Source organism: Lepidochelys kempii, chromosome 7, assembly GCF_965140285.1.
Source record: "Lepidochelys kempii isolate rLepKem1 chromosome 7, rLepKem1.hap1, whole genome shotgun sequence".
NCBI lineage: Eukaryota > Metazoa > Chordata > Testudines > Cheloniidae > Lepidochelys > Lepidochelys kempii.
Window position 1 is genome coordinate 31,441 of NC_136386.1, and position 19,554 is coordinate 50,994.

At 43.6% G+C, this 19,554-nt stretch overlaps 1 protein-coding gene and 1 long non-coding RNA gene across 3 annotated transcripts in view; one reads left to right on the forward strand and one right to left on the reverse strand.

The window, feature by feature from the left end:
* Positions 1 to 1,488: 1,488 nt before the first annotated feature.
* On the reverse strand, positions 1,489 to 12,212 carry LOC140913989 (uncharacterized). The gene is made up of 3 exons (XR_012159728.2): positions 12,177 to 12,212; positions 11,780 to 11,835; positions 1,489 to 1,573 (listed from the first exon to the last, which is right to left on the reverse strand). It is a non-coding gene; the product is annotated as an uncharacterized LOC140913989 (long non-coding RNA).
* CCDC51 (coiled-coil domain containing 51) overlaps positions 12,182 to 19,554 on the forward strand; it is a 34,824-nt gene continuing 27,451 nt past the window's right edge. For both annotated transcript variants that reach the window (XM_073350768.2, XM_073350767.2), the window contains exon 1: positions 12,182 to 12,422. The gene's annotated coding sequence lies outside the window, so the exon portion shown is untranslated. The remainder of the gene's footprint in view (positions 12,423 to 19,554) is intronic.

A 19,554-nucleotide genomic window follows, 5' to 3' on the forward strand; every position in this document is an offset into this window, starting at 1 on the left:
TGGGACAAAGGAAGCTAATGATCCAAGCAGCACACCAAATTCGGTGATGAATCCTAGTGATGTACCACCTGAGGCATGTTGTGCATATGCTAAGACTAAGCAATGTGGAAACATGAGACATTTTAAGATCTTCAGGGCAGGGACTATGTAGAACAGACAGACAACAGAAGGTAGGGAGAAGAGATGGTGAATTTAAAAAAAAAAAGATTTTTTAAAAGGTCAACAAAATCATTTTTTGTATTTAAATACAGTTTTTAAAAATAAACATTTAAAAATAAAATTTGTAATTATGATAGATTACAGTATGTTTAGGCCTTAACATAGGCTATTAGAATCACGTACATTACATAAAAAATATAAGCAGTACATGTTTGCTACCCAAGTATTAAAGAAAGTCAAACCAATGAACTATTGGAAGTCAATGATTAAATACACAGAACCAGAGTTGGCTGAAGTGCTAAATTAGCTTTTCACAGCAGTAACCACTTTCTGCAGATACAAGGAGAATAATTTTATCTCAATTTATTCATTTAGTTTAGTTCAGTTCAACAACTAGTTAATTCAAAGTTAAGAAACTGATTGGGAGTTGAAAAAAACAGGAAAGTTTGTTTCACTCTTCCAATCTGTGAGTAATAACATGGTGTGAGAGGATGAGAACTAGTCGTTCCAAAATCTTGAAGGACATCGTGATCAGAAACAATCAGTTAAATTCACTAACTATAGCAAAACTTTTATATTAAACAGTTTTAAATGCAAAATATGTTTGATCAACTTTTTCTTATGTATCCTGCATATTTAAGACAGAATTTTATTTTTCTAATAAAAAGTGTTGGCGAGATGAAATAGTAATGGGATTGTCAGTGGGTACAGTTATTAGAATGGACTAGTTTGGGTCAATCAAGAAATCTTAATTGAATCATTCTGGTCTTCATTTGTCGCTCCTAATTTCTTGTGTGTGTTTAATAACTTGAGTAATTTGCAGTTAAAACCAGCTCACTTTGGAATTTAAAATAACTAAGGCTGTCAAGTGCAGGTGTTAACTGCAATTAATTAACTGAAAGCAAAATTAATGCATTAATTTTTTTAACATGTTAATTGCATACCTAGGACAGGGCGGGAGACATCGGCGGCAGGGGGGCTGAAGCAACCCCAACCCACAGCTTCCTGGGTGATGGTGGGACTGGAGCCCTGTGCCACAAACCCCACCGGGGGGGGGGAGGGGGGGGGAAGAGAGAGAGAGAGAAGAGGCTGGAGCCTCGAGTCCCCAGGCCTGACCCTATATTTGTATATTTGAAAATATAGAAACCGGCAAAAACTATTTAAATAAATGGTATTCTTATATTGTTTAACAGTTCGATTAATCACTTGACAGCCCTAAAAATAACCTAAAGTATAGTCCTTGCTATGGCAGTGTAGCAAAAAACATTAAAAATAATTTCTTAACTTTTGCTATCCTTAAGGCAAGCCAGTTATTGAGTGGGCCACTTACTAAGGGGGCCTTTCCCAGAAGCTTTTGTCTTCATCTCCGCAAGTTTCTTCTGCTCTTCCTTCTGTTTTTGCTTGAACGCCAAATCTTCCTGAAGAAAAGTCAACATTTGTTAGCATCTTCCCTCTGACCACTGCAGTGGACAAGGGTTTTGTGAAAAACAGTAAACTGGAGGTAAGCAACTGGAAATCATAAAATTACAGAAAACAAGAAAACCCACAAAACTATAAATCTCTTCTAAACTAAAGCAAGATAGCCATAGAATCATAGAAATGTAAGACTGGAAGGGACCTCAATAGTAATAACTAGACCATTCCTGACAGGTGTTTGTCTAATCTGTTCTTAAAAACCTCCAATGACGGAGGTTCCATAACCTTCCTATCCAGCGGTTCTCAAACTGTGAGCTGGGACCCCAAAGTGGGTCGCGATCACATTTTAATGGGGTCGCCAGGGCTGTTAAACTTGATGGGGCCTGGGGCTGAAGCCCAAGTCCAAGGCCCATAAAGTCCTCAAGCTTCAGTACCCCCACAATGGGGGGACTCAGGCTTCGGTCCCTCTCTCTGGGGTCTTGTAGTAATTTTTGTTCTCAGAAGGGGGCTGCGGTACAATGAAGTTTGAGAAATCCTGCCCTAGGCAATTTATTCCAGTGGTTAACCATCCTGACAGCCTAATGTCCAGCCTAAACCTCCTTTGCTGCAATTTAAGCCCATTGCATCTTGTCCTATCCTCAGAAGTTTAGAAGAATAATTCTTCTCCCTCCTCCTTGTAACAACCTTTTATGTATTTGAAAACCGTTATCATGTGTGTGTTCCATCCTGCCCCCTGTCAGTCTTCTCTTCTCCATATTGAACAACCCCAATTTTTTTTTCAATTTTCCCTCAAAGTCACGTTTTCTAGACCTTTATTCATTTTTGTTGTTGTCCTCTGGGCTTTTATTGGACACAATACTCCAGTTGAGGCCTAATCAGTGCTGAGCGCATCAGAAGAATTACTTATTGTGTTTTACAACACTCCTGCTAATACATCCCAGAATTATGTTCACTTTTTTGCGACAGTGTTATGCTGTAGATTCATATTTAGCTTGTGATCCATTATGACCTCTAGATCCCTTTCCGTAGTACTCCTTCCTACGCAGTCATTTCTCATTTTGTATGTGTGTAATTGATTATTCCTTCCTAAATGGAGTATTTTGCATTTGTCCTTATTGAATTTCATCCTATTTACTGCAGCCCGTTTCTCCAGTTTGTCCAGATCATTTTGAATTTTAATTCTATCCTCCAAAGCACTTGCAACCCCTCCCAGCTTGGTATCGTCCGCAAACTTCACAAGTGTACTCTCTATGCAGTTATCTAAAATCACTGATGAAGATATTGAACAGGACTGGATCAGGACTGATCCCTGACGGACCCTTGATATGCCATTTCATATAATATTAAATGCCCAAAAATTAACAAAATGAAGGTTGCCCAGTGCAGCCATGGGCCCTACCAGAATATGGAGAGTGGCTAAACTTTAACCTCTGGAAACCAGGAAATACGAAGTTAAATACATACCAGACTCTCAACGTAACCTTAACCCTTCCCTTTTTGAGCAATACCCCAACATGCTAACACCACACATAGCTCCTCTAAGGATGGAGTGCTGCTAAGGAACACCGTTACAGGTTGGCTTAAAAAAAAAAAATCAATTTAACCTTCTAAAAAAACAACGAAGTGTTATTTTTAATTGAAATTATATTACTTGTCCTTTTTTAAATGAAACCATTTTAAAATTAAATTTGAAGTTATGACAACATAGGTTAAGGGCTAAATATACTACAATCTATTAGAATCTTTTACGTTAAATAGAAAGTATTGACCAGTATATGTCTGCTGCTTAAATTTTGAAGAACATCAAACTATTGAACTGGTAGAAGTCACTTATTAAGCACCTGGAATCAGAGTCTGTTGATGTGCTAAACGAAAACTTCTGACAGCACTAGCCTCTTTTGCACATGCAAAGAGAATATTTTCTTCTTTTCAGTTTATTCAACTAGTTCAGTTCAACAATTAGTTAATTAAAAGTTAAGAAACCGATTGGGAGCTGAAAGAGCTGGAGAGCTTGTTTTTCTCTTGCAGTCTACGAATGAAAAAAAAATAGGTGTGAAAGGATGAGATCTACTAATTCTAAAATCTTGAAAGACATGAAGGCCAGAAACCATCAGTTCAATTAACTAACTACAGTTACTACTTCCTTTGTTTAAAAAAATCGTTTTGTTTTAAATGAAAATGCATATTGTGTTAGACCTAAGAAAAAAAAGTATGTAGCCAGCACATTTAAGGTAGTTTGATTTAATATAAATGCAGTTTTTATGCATTTTAAAATAATTCTAAATTTCCATCCAAATCCAGCTGGACACAATTCATGAGCACAAAAATAACCAAGTAAATGAGAAATGCATCATTTATGATTTCCTAGCATAATAAAAATGTAAAACTTAAGAATCTGAAGAAATACATACGAAGTTATGCAATAAGTCTGCATCAATAGTGTATCCTCCTCGTTAGCAAGAAGTACCAAGTTTACCATAAAGGCAATATTTAGTTACAAATTAAAATCTTGTAATGGTTACCAACCAATGAGAATCAACCTTTTCTTTAGGAAAATAACCAAAATTACAAATGCAAAACAAAATTAAAATAAATTATTTAAATCAAGAATTCTTGTTTGCTGATTTAAACTATGATTAAAATCAGTGACATGTACTGGTTTGATTTAAAACAATCCAACCTCAGAAGGGATGCAATATATTTGTAGAATGATGGGTGACAAACATGTTAGCGATGCATTTTGTATTTTAAAACAATTATGCTCTTTAAAACAATCCCCACAACAAGAAAACTCCTGGGCACCTCTGTTGATGCAATCTACACAACTCAGCACTGAGATGAGACATACTTGATCCCGCAAGATGCACATACACTTCTCTTCACATCATAGCAACAACTCTGCCAAGATGCTCCAACTAATCACTCCACCATTCAATAGAGCTACACCTAACAGTGAATGCAGCTGGAGTGAATGCAGATAAATGCTGGAATTCAAATGTGTGGAATAACACCAACCCAGTGGAACAGGCCATGTCTATACGTACAGCAGCACCAATGCAGCGCATCTGGTGAAGAAGTTCTATGACAACAGAAGAGCTCTCCTATCAGCATAGCAGAACCACCTCCACAAACAGCAAAAGCTATGTCAGCAGGAGAAGCTCTCCTTCCTCTTATCTACCTATAGATTAACAGATTTTTAGGACCAGAAGCGAGCCATTAAGTAGCCATAAAATGCTATTCATATCAATGAAAATTCTGCAGCAAAACTGGATTAGAGTAAGGAGAGACCACTGTCCACAATTAAGGCTTGGTCTACACTATAAATTTATGTCAGTAAAACTACGTTGCTCAGGGGTGTGGATTTTCTACACCCTGAAGCAACAGTTATATCAACCTAACCACTAGTGTAGACAGCACTACCACCTCTTGGAAAGGTGGAGTACCTATACCAATGGTAAAGCTTCTTCATTCGCTGTAGCAGCTGCTGCAGTGCTCTAAGTGTAGGCAAGCCCTGCTACAAGCTTGCCTACAAGATGCTACAAGCAGGCCACATCGCAGACCAAAGAGTTACAGTGAGTCCGGGATTTACAACAGAGGCAGCTGCTTACTGGCTCTATGCAGTCTCAGCACATTCCATTAGCCAGCTTCTCAAATGCTGCCACCGTGGCTGCATGCGGCCACCTGGGCAGAGATGTGGGAGGGGGCAAAGCAGCGGCCGCTCCCTGCAGCACTGAGGGGCTCCAGGGGCAAGCTTAACTCTCCCTTCTCCCATCAGCCTTGGAGCTCTGGCAGCCACCTCTGAGCTTCAGGCCCCCACCCTCCCAGTTTAAGGGCTCTGGGCTTCAGCTGCAGGGCTCTTGGCTTCAGCCACCCCACCCCTGCTCTAGCCATAGGGCTCCGGCTCTGGGCTTCAGCCCACAGTAGCAGGGCTTCAGCAGTGCCAGCCTTACCTGGCACCATGGTCAAGAGGCAAGCAGGGGGGTGAGAGGCCATAGAAGGGAGCTCGGGGTGATTAACTATGTATCTACATTTCAATCATGCTTACTCTGGGTGACACCTACAGCTAGCCCTGAAAATGAAGAAGCCAGACGGTTTTGCTGATGAGCCATCAGCAAAGCCAATGGACCCTGGTAGAACTTAACCTTCCTGTGAAAGTTTTGGCCAGCCTTTAAGCAATGGCTGCTATAATATTGCATGAGCATGTGACCAGATCACATGTTTTTGGATTCCATCTTGCTATGTCTGGGTTTTTTCCACAAACCAGACTGAGAACCAAGTTTTGAAACAAAGGGTTCCTGCCATACGCTAAAGCTATATAAGGTAGGGACTAACATAATCTGTTGTTCTTCACTCCCCACACAAAGAGACCCCTGGAAATATCTGAGGAACAAAGATAGAACTGTGGGAAGTGCTGGACACAGACTAAAGGGATTTCTAGCCTGTATATCAGTGGTCACCAACCGGTTGATTGCGATCAACTGGTTGATTCTAGAGGATCTCCCAGTTGATCGTGATCTCCGGCGGCACAGCAGGACTGCTGCTAAGACAAAAAAGAAAAGGAGTACTTGTGGCACCTTAGAGACTAACCAATTTATTTGAGCATGAGCTTTCGTGAGCTACAGCTCACTTCATCGGATGCATACCGTGGAAGCTGCAGAAGACATTATATACACACAGAGACCATGGTGTGTATATAATGTCTTCTGCAGCTTCCACGGTATGCATCCGATGAAGTGAGCTATAGCTCACGAAAGCTCATGCTCAAATAAATTGGTTAGTCTCTAAGGTGCCACAAGTACTCCTTTTCTTTTTGCGAATACAGACTAACATGGCTGTTACTCTGAAACCTGCTGCTAAGACAGGATCCCAGCCTGCCCCAGCCCCATGCCACTCCCGGAAGTGGCCAGTGCAGCCCTGGGGGCAGGGGTCTCCCTCCGCACACTGCTCCTGCCTGCAAGCATTGCTCCCGCAGCTCCCATTGGTTGGGAACAGGGAGCTGTGGCCAATGGGAACTGCGGGGGTGGTGCTTGCAAAGGGGCAGCGCACAGAGCCACATGCTGCCCCCCACTCCTCCCAGGGACCACAGGGGCGTGTTGGCCCCTTCCAGGAGCAGCATGTGGCCCCTTCCGGGGACAGCAAGTGACGGGGGGTGAGAGAGGGAATGAGTGGGGCGGGGCTTTGGAGAAGGGTTGGGGTAGATCCTCAGTTGCCTTTAAACTCAAAAAGTAATCTTGGGAGTAAAAAGGTTGGAGACCACAGTTGTATATGTAAACCTGAGAAACCCAAGCTGTAAAGCTAACGCAGCTTGTGCCTTAAGAATCTGCAAGTCTGCCTGTACCATCAGTTAGGGTGAGAATCTGCTAATTCATATCCAATCTATCTAGTACATTAAGCTTAGTGTGCGGTTTGTTTTTTTTATTTGCTAGGTAACCTGCTTTGATCCGTTCACTATCCCTTATAATCACTTAAAAATCTATCCTTTGTAGTTAATAAACTTGTTTTTGCTTTATCTAGACCAGTGAGGTTGAGTGAAATGCATGGGAAATCGTAGCTCAAGGGGCAAAGGCTGTTGCATATTCCTCTCCACATTGAGGGGGAGGTGAACTGGACAATAAATTCATACTGGTTGGGGTTTGGACTGAGGCAGGACAGTAAAGCTCTGGGGTCCTAGGCTGGGAAGCTGGTGGTTATTTTGTCTGTAGCCTCTCTATTGTTGGTTCACATGCAGTGGCTGGTCAGAGAGCCTGCATGTAACTGCAGCTGGGTCGGTGTGTCCGTACCTGTGGGTATACTGGTGGAAATGTAAGACCGGGAGCATGTCTGCAGCTTGTCACAGCAGCACAGTGTGAGAGGGAGCCCAGGCTGGTGGGTCAGAGGGCTCAGCGGTACCCCAGTTTCAGGTGGTACCCCAGGGGGAACATATCACAGTGCATATTTGTTTTTCCTAAAGCTAAGCTCCTGGCCCTCAGAGTACAGACTTTGGAGACCAGAGTGGCTAAACTGGAGGAGCTGAGACAGACAGAAGTACATAGATGAGACTTTCTGGGACACAGTAGAACGGTCCCACCCCCCAGTCTGACAGCCTCTGTGCTGTTGAGGAGGATCAAAGTCGCAGGGAAGGACAACATCCAACTAGAACAGAGGGAAACAATCCTATAGTTGGGACCCTCCTTCCAGATGACGTTGTGGTATCCTCTCACACAGAGGTTACCTCTCCAGGGGAGGGAACTCCAGTTATTAGAAAGAGACAGGTAATAGTTATGGGGAATTTGATCATTAGAAACATAGATAGCTGGGTTTGCGATGACTGGGAGAACCGCATGGTGACTTGCCTGCCTGGCGCAAAGGTTGCAGATCTCTCGAGACATCTAGAAGGACTTATGTGTAGTGCTGGGGAGGAGCTGGTGGTTGTGGTACATGTAGGTACCAGTGACATAGGGAAGGATAGGAGGGAGGTCCTGGAGGCCAAATTTAGGCTGCTAGGTAAGAGATTGAAATCCAGAACCTCCATGGTAGCATTCTCTGAAATGCTTCCAGTTCCACGCACAGGGCCAGTTAGATAAGCAGAATTGCAGGGTCTCAATGCATGGATGAGACAATTGTGTAGGGAGGAGGAGTATAGATTAGGAACTGGGGAAACTTTTGGGAAAGGGAGAACCTGTACAGGAAGGATGGGCTCCATCTATACCAAAATGGAACCAGATTGCTTGCACTTAAAATTAAAAAGGTTGTAGAGAAGTTTTTAAACCAAGGGCTGGGGGAAAGCCAACAGGTGTGGAGGAGCACGTGGTTCGGACAAACATCCCTTAGGAGAGGATCTATTAATGGAGATTTTCTATGTCCTAGTAAGGAGGAGAGGATGGAATATGATAAAATACAGGTAGGATCTGATGAGAAACAGTCAAATGAAAAAAAATCCCATTCAATTACATCATGTAATGGCAGACAGCTGAAAAGTGACAAGTTTTTAAAGTGTTAATATACAAATACTAGAAGTCTAAATAATAACATGGGTGAACTAGAGTACCTTGTATTAAATGAGGATATTGGTATAACAGGCATCACAGAAACTTGGTGAAATGAGAATAATGGGACACAGTAATATCAGGGAACAAAATATACAGTTTGTGCTGGTGCGGGAGTGGCTCTATATGTGAAAGAAAGCATAGAATCAAATGAAGTAAAAATCTTAAATAAACCAAACTGTATCACAGAATCTCTATGGATAGTAATGCAATGTTCTAATAATAAGAATATAGCAGTAGGGCTATATTACGGACTGTGAAAGTGACTGTGAAATGCTCAGGGAGATTAGAGAGGCTAAACATTTTTTTTTAAAAACCTCAATAGTAATGGGCAATTTCAACTATCCCCATATTGACTGGGTGCATGTCAACTCAGGATAGGATGCAGAGATAAAATTTCTAGACACCACTAATGACTGCTTCTTGGAGCAGCTAGCCCTGGAACCCACAAAACGAGAAGCAGTTCTTGATTTAGTCCTAAGTGGAGCACAGGATCTGGTCAAAGAGTTGAATAGCAGGACCGCTTGGTAATAGTGACCATAATATAATTAAATTTAACATCCCTGTGGCGGGGAAAACACCCCAACACCGTAGCATGTAATTTTAGAAAGGGGGACTACAGAAAAATGAGGAAGTTAGTAAAACAGAAATTAAAAGGTACAGTGCCAAAAGTGAAATCCCTGCAATCTGCATGGAAATTTTGTGAAGACACGAGAATAGAGGTTCAACTTAAATATATGCCCCAAATTAAAAAACATAGTAAGAGAACCAAAAAAATGACACCATGGCAAACCAACGAAGTAAAAGAAGCAGAGAGAGACAAAAAGGCATCCTTTAAAAAGTGGATGTTAAATCCTAGTGAGGAAAATAGAAAGGAGTATAAACCCTGGCAAATAAAGTGTAAAACTATAATTAGGAAGGCCAAAAAATTTGAAGAACAGCTAGCCAAAGACTCAAAAAGTAATAGCAAAAAAATTTTTTAAGTACAACAGAAGCAGGAATCCTGCTAAACCGGTGGGGCCACAGGATGATCGAGATGCTAAAGGAGCACTCAAGGACGATATGGCCATTGCAGAGTAACTAAATGAATTATTTGCATTGGTCTTCATGGCTGCGGATGAGAGGGACATTCCCAAACCTGAGCAATTCTTTCTAGGTCACAAATCTGAGGAACTGTCACAGATTGAGGTTCATTTGAGGAGGTTTTGGAACAAATTGATGAACTAAACAGTAATAAGTCACCAGGACCAGATGGTATTGAGCCAAGAGTTCTGAAGGAACTCAAATGTGAAATTACAGAACTACTAACTGTGGTTTGTAACCGACCATTTAAATCAGCTTCTGTCAAATAACTGGAGGATAGCTAAGTGATGCCAATTTTTAAAAAGGGCTCCAGAGGCGATCCCAGCAATTACAGGCCAGTAAGCCAGACTTCAGTACCGGGCACACTGGTTGAAACTATAGTAAAGAACAAAACTGTCAGACACATAGATGAACATGATTTGTTGGGGGAAGAGTCAACATGGTTTTTGTAAAGGGAAATCATGCCTCACCAATCTACTAGAATTCTTTAAGGGGTTAAAAAGCATGTGAACAAGGGAGATCCAGTACATATAGTATACTTAGATTGTCAGAAAGCCTTGTGATAAGATCCCTCAAAAAAGGCTCTTAAGCAAAGTAAGCTGTCATGGGATAAGAGGGAAGGGCCTCTCATGGACTGGTATCTGGTTAAAAGATGGGAAACAAAGGGTAGCAGTTTGCAGAATGGAGAGAGGTAAATAGTGGTGTCCCCCAGGGGTCTGTACTGGGACCAGTCCTATTCAACATATTCATAAATGATCTGGAAAAAGGGATAAACAATGAGGTGGCAAAATATGCAGATGATACAAAACTACTCAAGATAGTTAAATCCCAGACAGACTGCAAAGAGCTATAAAAGGATCTCTCAAAACTGGGTAACTGGGCAACAAAATGGCAGATGAAATTCAATGTTGATAAACGCCAAGTAATGCGTATTGGAAAACATAATCTCAACTATACATATTAAATGAGAAAGTCTAAATTAGCTGTTACCACTCAAGAAAGGGATCTTGGAGTCATTGTGGATAGTTCTCTGAAAACATCTATTCAATGGGCAGCTGTAGTCAAAAAAGCAAACAGAATGTTGGGCATCATCAAGAAACAGAGAGATAATATAACAGAAAATATCATATTGCCTCTATATAAATCCATGGTACGCCCACATCTTGAATATGGCGTGCAGATGTGGTCACCCCATTTCAAAAAAGATATACAATATTGGAGATATTTAGATTTAGAAAAGGGAAATAAAAATGATTAGGGGTATGGAGTGTCTGCCATATGAGGAGAGATTAATAAGACTGGGACTTTTCATCTAGAAAAAGAGATGACTAAGAGGCGATATGATAGTGGTCTATAAAATCATGACTGGTGTAGAGAAAGTAAATAGGGAACTGTTATTTACTCCTTCTGATAACACACAAACTAGGGGTCACCAAATGAAATTAATAGGCAGTAGATTTAAAACAAACAAAAGGAAGTTTTTTTTCACACAATGCAGTCAACCTGTAGAACTCCTTGCCAGAGGATGTTGTGAAGGCCAAGACTGTAACAGAGTTCAAAAAAGAACTAGATAAGTTCACAGAGGATAGGTAGATCAATGGCTATTAGCCAGGATGAGCTGGAATGGTGTCCCTAGCTTCTGGCAAACAGAGGCTGGGAATGGGCAACAGGGGATGGATCACTTGATGATTACCTGTTCTGTTCATTCCCTCTGGGGCACCTAGCATTGGCCACTGTCAGAAGACAGGATACTTTGGTCTTACCCAGTATAGCCTTTCTCATGCTTGCAGGGAGCTGCTGGAGGTGAGCGCCCCCCCCCCCCCCCATGTCTCTTCTGCACCTCAATCCCCTGCCCCGAGCATTTCAGGAAAATGTGTCAGACCCGCCATCAATAAGAGGGTTTTTTTTGGTTGTGAGAACCCCTGCATTAGACCACAGCTTCACTGTGGCCAGGTTACCAGTCAAGTTTACCTCCAAAAAACCCGGTTATAGGTGCCACTGCTCCCCAGACCCTAGTCCAAGGTGAGCAAAGTCCCCTACCAGTAGCCCGACCCTCAGCCCACCCACGAAGGGAAGAGCTCAGCACTGACTCCCACCTCGTCCATGTCCTTTGTCTGTTTCTTCGGTTGCTTCAGAGGTTTCTTCTTACCGCCTACACCAAGGGAAAAGGAAAAAGTGAGACGCAGAGCCGGGTGTTCGCATGAGAGCTCCACCCCCACCCCAGGACCCTTCACGGGAGGAGGGAGAAAAGAGGAGAGGGACGCTCGCCCCAGAGCCCTCACGGGGAGAAAGGGAAAAGAGCGGGGGAGCGCGAGCGGCGCCCACTCCAGAGCCACGCACGAAGGGACGGCGGAAACACAAAGCCCAGCAAGTCTCTGTTTCCTCTGCGGCCGATCCGGGAAATGGGAAGGGCTCAGCCTCTAGCCGCACGAAAGCGAACCCTCAGGGCCGGCAGGAGAAAAGGGGACAATGGCTTTCTAGAGACCCCATTACCGTCTCTGCCCGACATAGCGCAGTGCAAGTCTCCACACGCTCCCAACCACAGCGCTGCCCGGAAGTACAAGTCCGTCGGCTTATCACTTCCGTCTGACTTTTTGCGGCCACCGTACAGTTTTAGGTGCCCGCTTCCGAGGTCAGCCGAGAGTGGTCAGCGCGTGCCCGAGATAGGAGAGACAGGAGTGGGGTACCGCGGCACGCGCTGAGAAGGGGTCGGTTGGGGACGCGCGTCAAGCCGGGCAGGTACTGATAAGGGGTTGCAGGCAGATGGGGAGAATGGGAGGGAGGGGTGAGCCGGGGGGGCGTCGAGGGAGTAATGGAGGGAGGCACGGGGGGGGGATAGAGGGAGTATTGGGGGGAAGTGCTTATGAGATTAATTTCAATGGTCTGCATTATGCAAGTGTTCAGACTAGTTTGTTATTAGTTCCATGGAGAGTTTGGGTCCGGGAATGGGCTTGGGGCATAGGAGGGGGCTTGGGGTGCCAGATGGGGGGTGCTCATCTCTGGCGGCTCCCCTTCCCTGCTGCTCCTGGCGGGGGTACAGCCAGGCAGCTCTGCGAGCAGCTAAGCTGTCTCCATCTGCGGATGCTGCCCCCCACAGTTCCCATAGGCTGCGGTTCCGGCCAACGTTTTGGGAGCCGTGGAGTCAGCGCTCGGGGCGGGGGGGAACAGAGGCAGAGTGCCTGTAGAACCGCCTGGCCACACCTCTGTCAGGAGCAACAGAGACAAGGAGCTGCCGGAGGTGAGTGCCCCCCCCCAAATCTGGCACCCCAAACCCCCTACCAGACCCAAACTCCCTCCCAGAGCATGCCCCGCAGCCCCTCCCACACCCCAGCCCCCTGCAGTCCCCACACCAACTGCACTATAAACCAGACTTTCGGAGCAGATCAGAAATGCCAGGGTATAGAGCTTGCCGGTTGGTAAAATGTCAGATAAAAGAGCTTTCACTGTACCAGGGTACAAAATATGTAGGAATGACAGAGTGCGTTGGTGGGGGAGTGGCACTGTATGTGGAAAAAAAGCATAGATTCAAATAAAGTAAAAATCTTAAATGAATCAAACTGTACCCTAAAATCTCTATGGCTAGAAATTCCATGTTTGAACAATTATAGTATTGCAGTGGGACCAGCCATAACGTGGACCACCTGACTAGAGTGATGATTGTGAAATGCTCAGGGAGATTAAAGTGACTGCAAAGGCAGGAAATGCAATAATAATGCAGGGTTTCAATTATTCTCATGTTGACTGGGTACAAATCACCTCAGAAAGGGATGCAGACACAAAATTTCTTGACACCATAAATGGCTGGTTCTTGGAGCAGCTTGTCTTGGGTACCACAATAGGAGAGGCAGTTCTTAATGTAGTCCTAAGTGTAGCATAGCATCTGGTCCAGGAGGTGACTATAGCTGAACTGCTTGGGGGGAAAATGCCTAAGAAACCTACCAAGGTAGCATTTAACTTAAAAAAGGGAAACACACACACAAAAAAGTGAGCTAAATGGAAATGAAAAGGAACTGTTACAAGGGTGAAGTGCTTGCAAACTGTGTGGAGACTATTTAAACACACCATAACAGAGACTCACACTAGATGTATACACCAAAAAAACCAGTAAGAGAACCACAAAATTCCACCATGGCTACACAGCAGAGTAAAAGAGTCAGTTAGAAGCTGTGACAGGATCCCCAGGGTGCAACCTGAGACTGTGGGACCACTCTGCCCCCTTAACTCACAAATCTGAGCTGTCTCTCCAGATGCCTTACTGGTGACAAACAGCAAATCCCTGCAGGTGCTGTTATCACTCAGTACAACCCCATCCAGCCAGATTCGTGAATGGCTCTGGGAGCATTCAAGCAATTACACAGAGAAAGGCACCAGCCAAATCCCCCCAGCTGCCAGCCTTGTACCACAGGGATATACAATCTTGCACCACTCAAGATCCTTTCTTGTTCAACACTCGCCTGGGCGTTGATTATCAACTTTGTTGTTGTCTCTGCGGAACTAATATCTGGTCAATCTCCAACTCACAGCATATTGTAGTGACAACCATACAGCACAATCTCATAACTTCATATGTACTAATGATATACATATTTGGACAGAACAGTGGCTTTCAGCAGATAATAACCTTTCCTATGATACCTTACACAGCATGCTTTATAAGAAATATCACAATTATATACAAATGATGAATATGGAGGTTACAGGGTGCTCCCCTAAAGCATAGGGTGTCACAGAAGCAAAAAGACATCCTTTAAAAATTGGAAGGCAAATCCCAGTGAGGAACGTAGAAGAGCATAAACTCTTAAGTACATCAGAAGCAGGAAGCCTTCCAAACAGTCAGTGGGGTCCCTGGATGATCAAAGTGCTAAAGGAGCACTCAAGAAAGACAAGGTCATTGCATAGAAATGAAATGAATTCTTTGCATCAGTCTTCACTGCAAAGGATGTGGGGAATATCCCTACACCTGATCCATTCCCTTTAAGTGACAAATGTGAGGAACTGTCCCAGACTGAAGTGTGAATAGAGAAGGTTTTGGACAAGATGATATTCAACCAAGTGTTCTGAAGGAACTCAGATATGAAACTACAGAACTACTAACTATAGCAGGGTGGCCAAACTATGGCTCACGAGCCACATGTGGCTCTTTTACAGGTAAAGTGCAGCTCGTGGTGCTGGCTCCCCCCCCTGCACAATTCTTGGGACCTCTGCCTTGCAGCAGGGTGTTAGGGTAGGGACTTCTGCCCAGTAGGGAGGGGGAGCCTTGGTGCTTCAGCCCCAAAGGCCATGCACAACAGGGCTCGGGGGTTCAGCAGGAGCAGGGCTGAAGCCTCAAGCCCCGGCAGGCGCCTCCTGCCAGCTGAAGCCTTGAGGTCCAGCAGTTGTGCCCTGGCTCTCAAACTTCTAAAGACTGTCGTATGCTGCTTGGAGGGTCAGTAAGTTTGGCCACCCCTGAACTATGGTATGTAACCTATCACTTAAATCAGCCTTTAAGCTTCTGAGGCAGTCTTGTACTGTGACGGATTGGATCACAGAAACCCCCGGGGGCTGCCAACTGATGTGCCAAGACTACTACTGTCCCTGCTTTCCCTGCCAGCTGGGGACTCCAGCACCCTGTCTTGTTGACCCAGACACGCCAGTCTGCTCCAACACAGACCCAGGGTCTGTAGCACGTGCTACAGTCTTAACTGAAAGCAACTTAAGTGTTCCTGTCTTTTAACACTCAGATGCCCAACTCCCAATGGGGTCCAAACCCAATGGGGTCCAAACTGTATAAAGCTTATACAGGGTAAACTCATAAATTGTTCGCCCTCTATAACACTGATAGAGAGATATGCACAGCTGTTTGCCCCCGCAGGTATTAATACATACTCTGGGTTAATTAATAAGTAAAAAGTGATTTTATTAAATACAGAAAGTGGGGTTTAAGTGGTTCCAAGTAGTAGCAGATAGAACAAAGTGAATTACCAAGCAAAATAAAATAGAACCCACAAGTCTAAGTCTAGTACAGTAATAAAACTGAATACAGATAAAATCCTCACTCAGTAAGCTTCCTTTTACAGACTAGTCTCCTTCTAATCTGGGTCCAGCAGTCACTCACAGCCCCATTACTGTCCTTTGTTCCAGTTTCTTTCAGGTAACCTTTGGGGTGGAGAGGCCATCTCTTGAGCAAGCTGAAGACAAAATGAAGGGGTCTCTCACGGGCTTAAATAGACTCTCTGGTGGGTGGAAACCCCCTCCTCTCTCTATGCAAAGTCCAGCTACAAGATGTGAGTTTTGGAGTCACATGGGCAAGTCGCATGTCCATGCATAACTCAGAACTTACAGGTGACAGCCGTTACCCACATGGTATCTTGAATGTCTCCAGGAAGACTTCTTATGTGGATTGGAACCTTCCAACATCCATTGTTTGTTAAATGCTTCTTGATTGGGTACTTAATTTGCACATTCCTTTCTCAAGACGCTGACCAAATGCTTTACAAAGGCTACTTAAAAAATCAAGCCAGTACACAGCCAATATTCATAACTTCAAATGCAAAACCGATACATGCATGCGAATAGGATTAATAGATTCAGTAGATCATAACCTTTACATAGATGTGTTACATGGCATATGTAGCATAAAACATAGTCCAGTTATGTCATATCTATATTCATAACAATATTTCCATAAAGCCATAAGGGGGGCACCGTCACATGTCCATTACAAGCCAGTAAGCTGAACTTCAGTTCCAGGCAAATTGGTTGAAACTATAGGAAAAACTAAGTTCTCAGACACATAGATAAACAGAATACATTGGGGAAGAGTCAACGCGGCTTTTGTAAAGGGAAATCCTGCCTCACTGCTTTATTACAAAAACAACGAGGAGTTCTTGTGGCACCTTAGAGACTAACAAATTTATTTGGGCATAAGCTTTCATGGGCTTTCAGGAGTAAAGCATGTGGACAAGGGTGATCCAGTTGATATAATGTACTTGTACTTTCAGAAAGCCTTAGACAAGGTCCCTCACCAAAGGTTCTTTAGCAAAGTAAGGAGTCATGGGATAAGAGGGAAGGTCCTATCATGGATCAGTGACTGGTAAAAAGATAGAAAACAAGGGATAGGAATAGCAGGTCATTTTTCACAATGGAGAGAAGTAAATAAGGGGTTCCACCAAGGATCTGTGTTGGGACCAGTACTGATTCATAAATGATCTGGAAAAAGGGGGTGAATAGTGAGGTGGCAAAATTTGCAAGGAATACAAAATTTCTCAAGATAGTTAAGTCCAAAGCTGATTGCAAAGAGTTACAAAGGGATCTCACTAAACTGGGTGACAAAATGGCAGATTTCAGAGTAGCAGCCGTGTTAGTCTGTATCCTCAAAAAGAAAAGGAGGACTTGTGGCACCTTAGAGACTAACAAACTTATTTGAGCGTAAGCTTTCTTGAGCCACAGCTCACTTCATTGGATGCATTCAGTGGAAAATACAGTGGAGAGATTTATATACACAGAGAACATGAAACAATGGGTGGTACCATACACACTATACGAGTTTTTTCATGAAGTTGATAGATTTCCACTCCATACGGCTAAATTCAGTGCCTTGCTTAATGACAGGTTTTAGAGTAGCAGCCGTGTTAGTCTGTATTCGCAAAAAGAAAAGGAGTACTTGTGGCACCTTAGAGACTAACAAATTTATTTGAGCATAAGCTTTCAATGTTAAGTGCAAAGTAATGCACTTTGGAAAAAGTAAGCCCAACTCTACATACAAAATGATGGGGTCTAAATTAACTGTTACCACTCAAGAAAGAGATCTTGGAGTTGTCAAGGTTCCTTCCCCACTCTGAACTCTAGGGTACAGATGTGGGGACCTGCATGAAAGACCCCCCTAAGCTTGTTCTTACCAACTTAGGTTAAAAACTTCCCCAAGGTACAAACTTTGCCTTGTCCTTGAACAGTATGCTGCCACCACCAAGCATTTTAAACAAAGAACAGGGAAAGAGCCCACTTGGAGACATCTTCCCCCAAAATATCCCCCCAAACCCTACACCCGCTTTCCTAGGGAAGGCTTGATAATAATCCTCACCAATTGGTACAGGTGAACACAGAACCAAACCCTGGGATCTTAAGAACAGTGAAAAAGCAATCAGGTTCTTAAAAGAAGAATTTTAATTAAAGAAAAGGTAAAAGAAACACTTCGGTAAAATCAGGATGGTAAATACCTTACTGGATAATCAGATTCAAAACATAGAGAATCCCTCTAGGCAAAACCTTAAGTTACAAAAAGACACAAAAACAGGAATATACATTCCCTCCAGCACAGCTTATTTTACCAGCCATTAAACAAAAGAAAATCTAACGCTCTTTCCAGCTAGATTACTTACTAACTTAACAGGAGTTGGAAGGCTTGCATTTCTGATTTGTTCCCGGCAAAAGCATCACACAGACAGAAAGAACCCTTTGTCGTCCGTCGTCCCCACCCCCAAGATTTGAAAGTATCTTGTCCCCTCATTGGTCATTATGGGTCAGGTGCCAGCGAAGTTACCTTAGCTTCTTAACCCTTTACAGGTGAAAGGGTTTTGCCTCTGGCCAGGAGGGATTTTATAGCACTGTATACAGAAAGGTGGTTACCCTTCCCTTTATATTTATGACACGCCCCCCAAATCACAGATAGGGTGAAACACTGGCTGTGATTTCTTCCTGGAACTCTAGGAGAAAACAGAGTTAATAAGACACATGCACCTCTAAATATACTACTAACTGTATAAAGACTAAGAATATTTTCCACATCTCAAGGACGATTTTAACCAGTTGATTCTGGGAAACTTTCATGGGAGAGTGCCTCAGCCACTTTGTTAGAAGCTCCTGAAATGTGTTGTATATCAAAATCTTGGAGAGCTAAACTCCACCGAATAGGTTTTTTGTTATTTCCCTTGGCGGTATGAAGCCACTGTAGCACCGCATGGTTGGTTTGCAGGTGGAAACACCGTCCCCAAACATATGGGCGTAGCTTTTCCAGAGCGTAGACAATGGTGTAACATTCCTTTTCACTGATTAACCAGTGGCTTTCCCTCTCAGACAGCTTCTTGCTGAGAAACACTACAGGATGGAACTCTTGATTCGATCCTTCCTGCATTAAGACTGCTCCCACACCACGCTCGGATGCATCTGTGGTTACTAGGAACGGTTTGTCAAAGTCTGGGGCCCTTAGCACAGGGTCAGACATGAGTGTCGTTTTAAGCTGGTTAATGGCCTTCTGACACTCTTCAGTCCACTGAACTGCATTTGGCTGTTCCTTTCTGGTTAGGTCTGTCAGTGGCACAATTTGGCTGTGTTGCTGCACAAATCGCCTGTAATATCCAGCCAAGCCTAAGAAAGATTGGACCTGTTTCTTTGACTTTGAGACAGGCCACTTTTGGATAGCATCCACTTTGGCCTGTAGGGGGTTGATAGTTCCTTGACCCACCTGGTGTCCAAGGTAAGTCACTCTGTTTAGGCCTATTTGACACTTCTTAGCCTTAACAGTTAGTCCTGCCTCCCTTATGCTCTCAAAGACTTTTTGTAGATGTTCCAGGTGTTCTGCCCAGGAATCCGAAAATATGGCCACATTGTCAAGGTATGCGACTGCATAGTCTCCCAATCCCACTAGGAGACCATCTACAAGTTTTTGGAAGGTGGCAGGTGCATTCCGCAGCCTGAAAGGGAGCACATTAAATTCATACAGCCCGACGTGTGATGAAGGCTGACCTTTACTTGGCAGATTCATCTAGCGGTTACCTGCCAATTCCCCTTGGTTAAGTCCAAGGTAGAGATGAACTGGGCCCATCCCAGTTTCTCCAATAGTTCATCTGTGCTTGGCTTTGGATAGTTGTCTGGGTGAGTTACAGCATTTAGCTTA